The sequence below is a fragment of the Megascapheus bottae genome, chromosome 14, assembly GCF_031878675.1.
Source record: "Megascapheus bottae isolate mThoBot1 chromosome 14, mThoBot2.hap1, whole genome shotgun sequence".
NCBI lineage: Eukaryota > Metazoa > Chordata > Mammalia > Rodentia > Geomyidae > Megascapheus > Megascapheus bottae.
In genome coordinates this window covers 30889797-30895796 of record NC_143522.1, presented here as the reverse complement: position 1 = coordinate 30895796, position 6000 = coordinate 30889797, and positions in this window count along the sequence as shown.

The following is a 6000-nucleotide window of genomic DNA, read 5'->3' as shown; positions in this document are numbered from 1 at the left end:
AACAATTGGACATCTGCCTCACGAACAGGGAGCGGACAAGCAGACATGAAAAAGCTGATGTTTCATCTGGAAAATGTCGAATGCTAGCAGACATCTTTACTATCTGGTTCTGTCTTGAACACTGAAATACAGATTATTAAAAAAAAAATAGTCACTGGCCGGCGAGCATGGCCTAGTGGTAGAGTGCTTGCCTAGCATGCACAGAGCCCTGGGTTTGATGCCTTGGTACCACATACACAGAAAAAGCAGAAAGTGGTGCTGTGGCTCAAGTGATAGAGCTCTAGCCTTGAGAAAAGCCCAAGGACAGTGCTCAGGCCCTGAGTTCAAGCCCCAGGACTGGCAAAAGGAAAGAAAGGAGGGAAGGTACATAGGCCACATCAGCAAACATTACCAGCCAGCTTTCTAGATACTTTTAGATAAGGAAACGCAGGCCCCTAGAGGTAAACGAAGCTGCCCTGGTGAGTGGAGGCGCATGGTGGGTGTGAGCCTGACTAGGCGGCCTCCTGCCCAGGCCGAGCCATCCCACACACGCTGGGCAGCACAGGGAGAGCCAGGAGGCCTATAGAAGGGTTTTTTTTCCCTCTGGCCAGTCCTGGGTCTTGAACTCAGGGCCAGGGAATTGTCCTTGAGTCTTCTCAAAGCTAGCGCTCCACCATTTGAGCCACACCACCACTCTCTGCTTTTTCTATGTGGTCCTGAGAAATGAAACCCAGGACTTCATACCTACCAGGCAAGCACTCTACCGTTAGGCGAGCCTCCCGGCCTATAGCATGTCTTGTGCGCATCTGGACACTAGACACAGCAGTGACCATTAGCGTTGTTGCTTTTCTTTTTTTTTTTGCCAGTCCTGGCCATGAACTCAGGGCCTGAGCACTGTCCTTGGGCTTCTCAAGGCCAGAGCTCTACCATTTGAGCCACAGCACCACTTCTGGCCTTTTCTATGTATGTGGTCCTGAGGAATTGAACCTGGGTCTTGGTGCATGCGAGGCAAGCACTCTACCACTAGGCTAGGCATGCTCCGGCCCTGTTGCTATTTATTGTTGTTAGGTGATGTGTTAGAAAAGTATGCTTGAGGGTGGGGGGGTGCGCCTCAAGTGGTTCAAACCTGCCTAGAAGCCATGGTCCACAACAGCCTGCAGAGCAGCTGCTGCTGCAACTCAGAAACTCTGACGCCAGATGGAGAGGGCCAGTACAGGTGGACACTGCTGCACAGAGAGGACCCCAGGGCCTTCTTCCCTGCCTTCCTGTGTGTGTGTGTGTGTGTGTGTGTGTGTGTGTGTGTGTGTGTGTGTGTGTGTGTGTGTGTGTGTGTGTGTTGCTCCTAGGACTGGAGATCAGGGCCAGGCCCTTCCACTTCAACCACAGTGCCACTTCTGGCTTTTCCTGAGTTTACTGGAGATAAGAATCTCAGGATTACAGGCGTGGCTACCAGAACTTGGCTACACATGAACTTTCCTAAGACATTAAGACATGGCATGGAGACATGGCTAAAAGGCCACCCCTGCTTCCCAGTAGCTCTGGACACACAGCCTGCTGCCCTCCCAAACCTGCAGCGCCTCAGAAAGGGTGATCTTTTTTTTTTTTTTCCCCCAGTCCTGGGTCTAAAAATCATGGCCTAAGCAATTATCCTTTGGCTTTCTCAAGGCTAGCACTCTACCACTTGAGCCACAGCACCACTTCTGCCTTTTTCTGTGTATGTGGTACTGAGAAATCGAACCTAGGGCTTCATGCGTGGTAGGCAAGCCCTCTACCATTAGGCCAGGCTCCTGGCCTGGGGGCTGGTCCTTTTCCATCTAGAAACTGCCTTCCTCGGGTGAGAGTGGGGCTCAGTGGTAGAGTACTTGCCTAACGTGTTCAGTTCCTCAGGACCACATACACAGAAAAGGCCAGAAGTAGTTTTATGAAATATATGTGGAAGACAGTGGATTCAGGAGCGCCGGGACTCATGTGACTTGGATGGCGCTGGTGAGAGCAGTGCCAACACTGGTTTTGGAACTCCGCTGCCAGCTCGCCGTTTCCAGGCAAAGGCATGGAGGGAAAGGTCAGCGCACGAAGGACCTCAAGCAGTGTACAGGACTCTGACAGGCTAGATGCCCCCTGCCCTCTGGACACGGGGCATCTGTGCTCTGCGGGCAGATTGCCACAGGGGTAGCTGAGGCTGTGGCACTGCTGGGGCTTCTCGTGGTCCCTGCGGCCCCTGTCCCTTCAGCTGAGGCGACCTCCTTGCGAATGCAGAGACCAGCATCTCCACCTCGTTTCCTTTTTCTCTCTCCCTTTTTGGGAGACAGAAATTAAAGATAAGACATGAAAACTGCTGGCCACTGAAATGAAATTTCACTGAAGCATCGGAAAGGTTTAGTTACTGGTGTGCTGGGTGCCAGTACAGGGACTTAAACTCAGGGCCTCAGGCTCATCCTGAGTCCTCTTGCTCAGGCCCCTGAGCCACACCTCCCTCCATGTCCAGCTTTTTGCTGATTGGACATAAAAGTCCTTCCATTCGTCTGCTTGGCCTGACTTAAAAACCTCACTTATCAGATCTCAGACTCCTAGGTAGCTAGGCACCAAACCAAAAGATTTTTTTTTAATTCCTAGGACTTGAACGCTGTCCCCCAGGCCTCTCTGTGCAGCAATCTAGCTCTTGAGCTGCAACACTACTTCTGGCTTTTTCTGAGTAGTTTATTGAAGTCTCATGGGCTTTCCTATCTGGGCTGGCTTTGAACTGTGATCCTTCTACCTTAGCTGCCTGAATAGCTAGGACTGCAGGTGCAGGTCATCGGCATCCAACTTTCAAAAGCAGACGTTTTGTATTATTTCTTTATTTTTGCCAGTCCTGGGCTTGAGCTCAGGGCCTGAGCACTGTCCTTGGGCTTTCTCAATGCTAGAACTCTACCACTTGAGCCTCAGCACCACTTCTGGCTTTTTCCTATGTATGTGGTACCGAGGAATCGAACCCGGGTCTTCATGCATGCTAGGCAAGCACTCTACCACTAGGCCAAACTTCCAGCCTATTATTTTTTTCTTTTAAATTAACTGTTATGGGGCCAGCCTGGTGGAGCTGCCCTGGCCACATGCCAGGCCGCCAAGCGTGTGCACATCAAGACGATGCCCACAGCCACCTACCGACTGCTCCAAGGCCAGCAGCAACCCATGTACCTGTGACGACCCTGCCACCCACCCCACCACTGTGCCACAGCCCCCTCTCAGCCAGCTGGGACCCCAACAATTCTCCACGCTAATAATAATTTTTAATATAAAACAATGAAAAGTTTGCCAGGCCAAAAAAAATAACTTATTATAAAAGTGACATAGCCATACCTAAGTCAAGGGATGGTGGATATTTCTTTTTAGACAATGTCACTCCTTCCCTGTTGTCTCTGTGTTCTCTTCCTACCCTACCCATAAGGTGCAGAGTTCATTTAAATGTAGTGTCTAGTGAGTACCGTGGCTGCTTTTGTCTTCCCCTTGTAAAAGCAGACTTAAACATGCAGAAGGATCAGTGAACCGGAAGATAAGACAATGCAAATTAATGAGCCTGAGGACCAAAAAGGGGGTAAGGGAAGATTTACAGGTGCTGGGGGGCCGGGAGTGTGGCCTAGTGGTGGAGGGGCTTGCCTCACACATGCAGACGTGTTAGATTCCTCGGTACCACGTGCATAGGAAAAAAAAAAATGCTGGACTTGGTACTGTGGCTTAAATAGCAGAGCTCTAGCCTTGAGAAAGCCCCAGGACTGGCAAAAAAATAAAATAAAATAAAAAAGATGGTGTGTGGCTTTTTTGAGACCCTACCTTCAAATTTTCTTTCTTTCTCTCTTTTTTTGTGGGTCACGGGGCTTGAATTCTGGGCCTGGGTACTGTCCCTGAGCTCTTCAGCTCAAGGCTACTGCTCTACCCCTTGAGCCAAGGGCCACTTCTGCCATCCTCAGATCAAAGCCTCCTCATTAGCTAGGATTATAAGTGTGAGTCACTGCACTGGGCTCGGCTCCTCCCAACATTTTTTTTAGTTAGCAGAAGCTGTCCGGGAGTTCAGCCTAGTAGTAGAGTGCTTTCCTAGCACCCATGAAGACCAGGGTTCAATTCTTTAGTACCACATACATAGGAAAAGTCAGAAGTGGTACTGAGGCTCAAGTGGTAGAGCTCTAGCCTTGAGAAAGCCCAAGGACAGTGTCCAGGCCCTGAGCTCAATTCCCAGGACTGGCAAAAAAAAAAAAAAAAAAAAAAGTTTGCAGAAGCTGGGCCCCAGTGGCTCATGCCTATAATCCTACCTGCTCAGGAGGCTGAGATCTGAGAATGGAAGTTTGAAGCTGGCTCTGGTAGAAAAGTCTGTGACACTTATTTTCAGTTAACCACCAGAAAAGTGGGATGTGGAGCTGTGGCAGATGGTAGAAAGCTGACCTTGAGTAAGAAACTCGGGGACTGACCCCAGGCCCTGAGTTCAAGCCCCACAAGCTGAAGCGGGAGGGGGAAGAAGGAAGAGAAGTGTGTGGAGGTGGGGTAGCCAGGGTCAGAGCATCCCACCAGCCCTGTGACTGGACTGCATTCCATGGGCCAGCCCCACGTTCCCCAGGCATCTCATCCCAGAACCTGGCTGCCATGTGCCTGCCCTGCGTTCACCGTCCTTCAGGAGGAAACCAGCTTCCTGCTTCCCATCTCTCCTCCAGGAACAGCCAGTGTCCCGGAGGGCCACGGCTCCCCAGGGCCCCAGCTTTGGAATGAGACACCCCCCACCCCCACCCAGAAGCTGCCAGTGTGGTTCAGAAATCCCAGGGGACTTCAGAGACGTTTCTCCTCCATAATCAACAGCATGTGCATCTAGTAATACAGCAGTCTGGAGCACACACGAAGCTCACACTCACAGCAGGACTCTGGTGGTTCACAACTGTAAACCTGTTCTCAGGACCTGGGATCTGAGAATGAAGGTTTGAAGTCCAAGACTTTCCTATCTTCAGACAACCAGAAACATGCTGGAAGCGTGGGGCGTGGCTTACGTGGTGGAGCTGGGAGTGAAGGAGAGAATGAGCCCCCGAGTTCAAGCTTCAGTACTGGCAAAAAGAAAAGAAAAACACACATGACTTTCACAAAAATTTAAAAGACAGGGCTGGGAAGGTAGCCTACTGGTAAGAGTGCCTAGCCCGCATGATGCCTGATTTTGATTCCACAGTACCACATACACAGAAAAAGCTGGAAGTGGTGCTGTGGCTCAAGTGGTAGAGCTCGAGCCTTGAGAAAGCTCAAGGACAGTGCTCAGGCCCTAAGCTCAAGCCCTAGAACTGAAAAAAAAAAAAAAAAAAAAAAAAAGGAACTAAGCCAAAAGGCAAACAGTCCCATAGTGAAAAGCAAAATGGCACCCTTCACACCTGGCTGGTTGTCCTCCTCTCCAAGGATACACAACCAGCTACTTTTACTTAGCTTCCTCACACCCTTCCAGGTCCTCACTCAGCTTGCTTGCTCATGGATGGAGCTCGACCACGTTTTTGATGGGTCATTAGAGATTAGCCTTGTTTCCGCAATCCTTTCACTCAGCCTTTCAGGATTAACAGAGGTCAGAGGTCAGTTGCCACACTGGGACTAGGGTTGTTGTTTTCGGTTGTTTTGGTGGTTGTGGGACTTGAACTCAGGGCCTGGGCGCTGTCCCTCAGCTCTTCTGCTCAAGGCTAGTGCTTTTCCATTTGAGCCACAGCTCCACTTTTGGGTTTCTAATGGTTAACTGGAGATAAGAGTGTCACAAACTCTCATGCCCAGCCTGGCTTTGAACCTTGATCCTCAGAGTTCAGCCTCCTGCGTAGCTAGGAAAAAGGTGCGAGCCACCAGCACCTGACCAAAACCACACCTAAGAAATCCGGGACAAGCTGGGCATGGCGGCTCATGCCTGTCATCCTGCCTGCTCAGGAGGTAGGATCTGAGGATGGCAGTTCAAAGCCAGCCCAGGCAGTAAAAGCCAAGAGCCTCTTGTCTCCAACCACAGAAAACCAGGAGTGGCCCTGTGGCTCTGGGGTCAGGTGG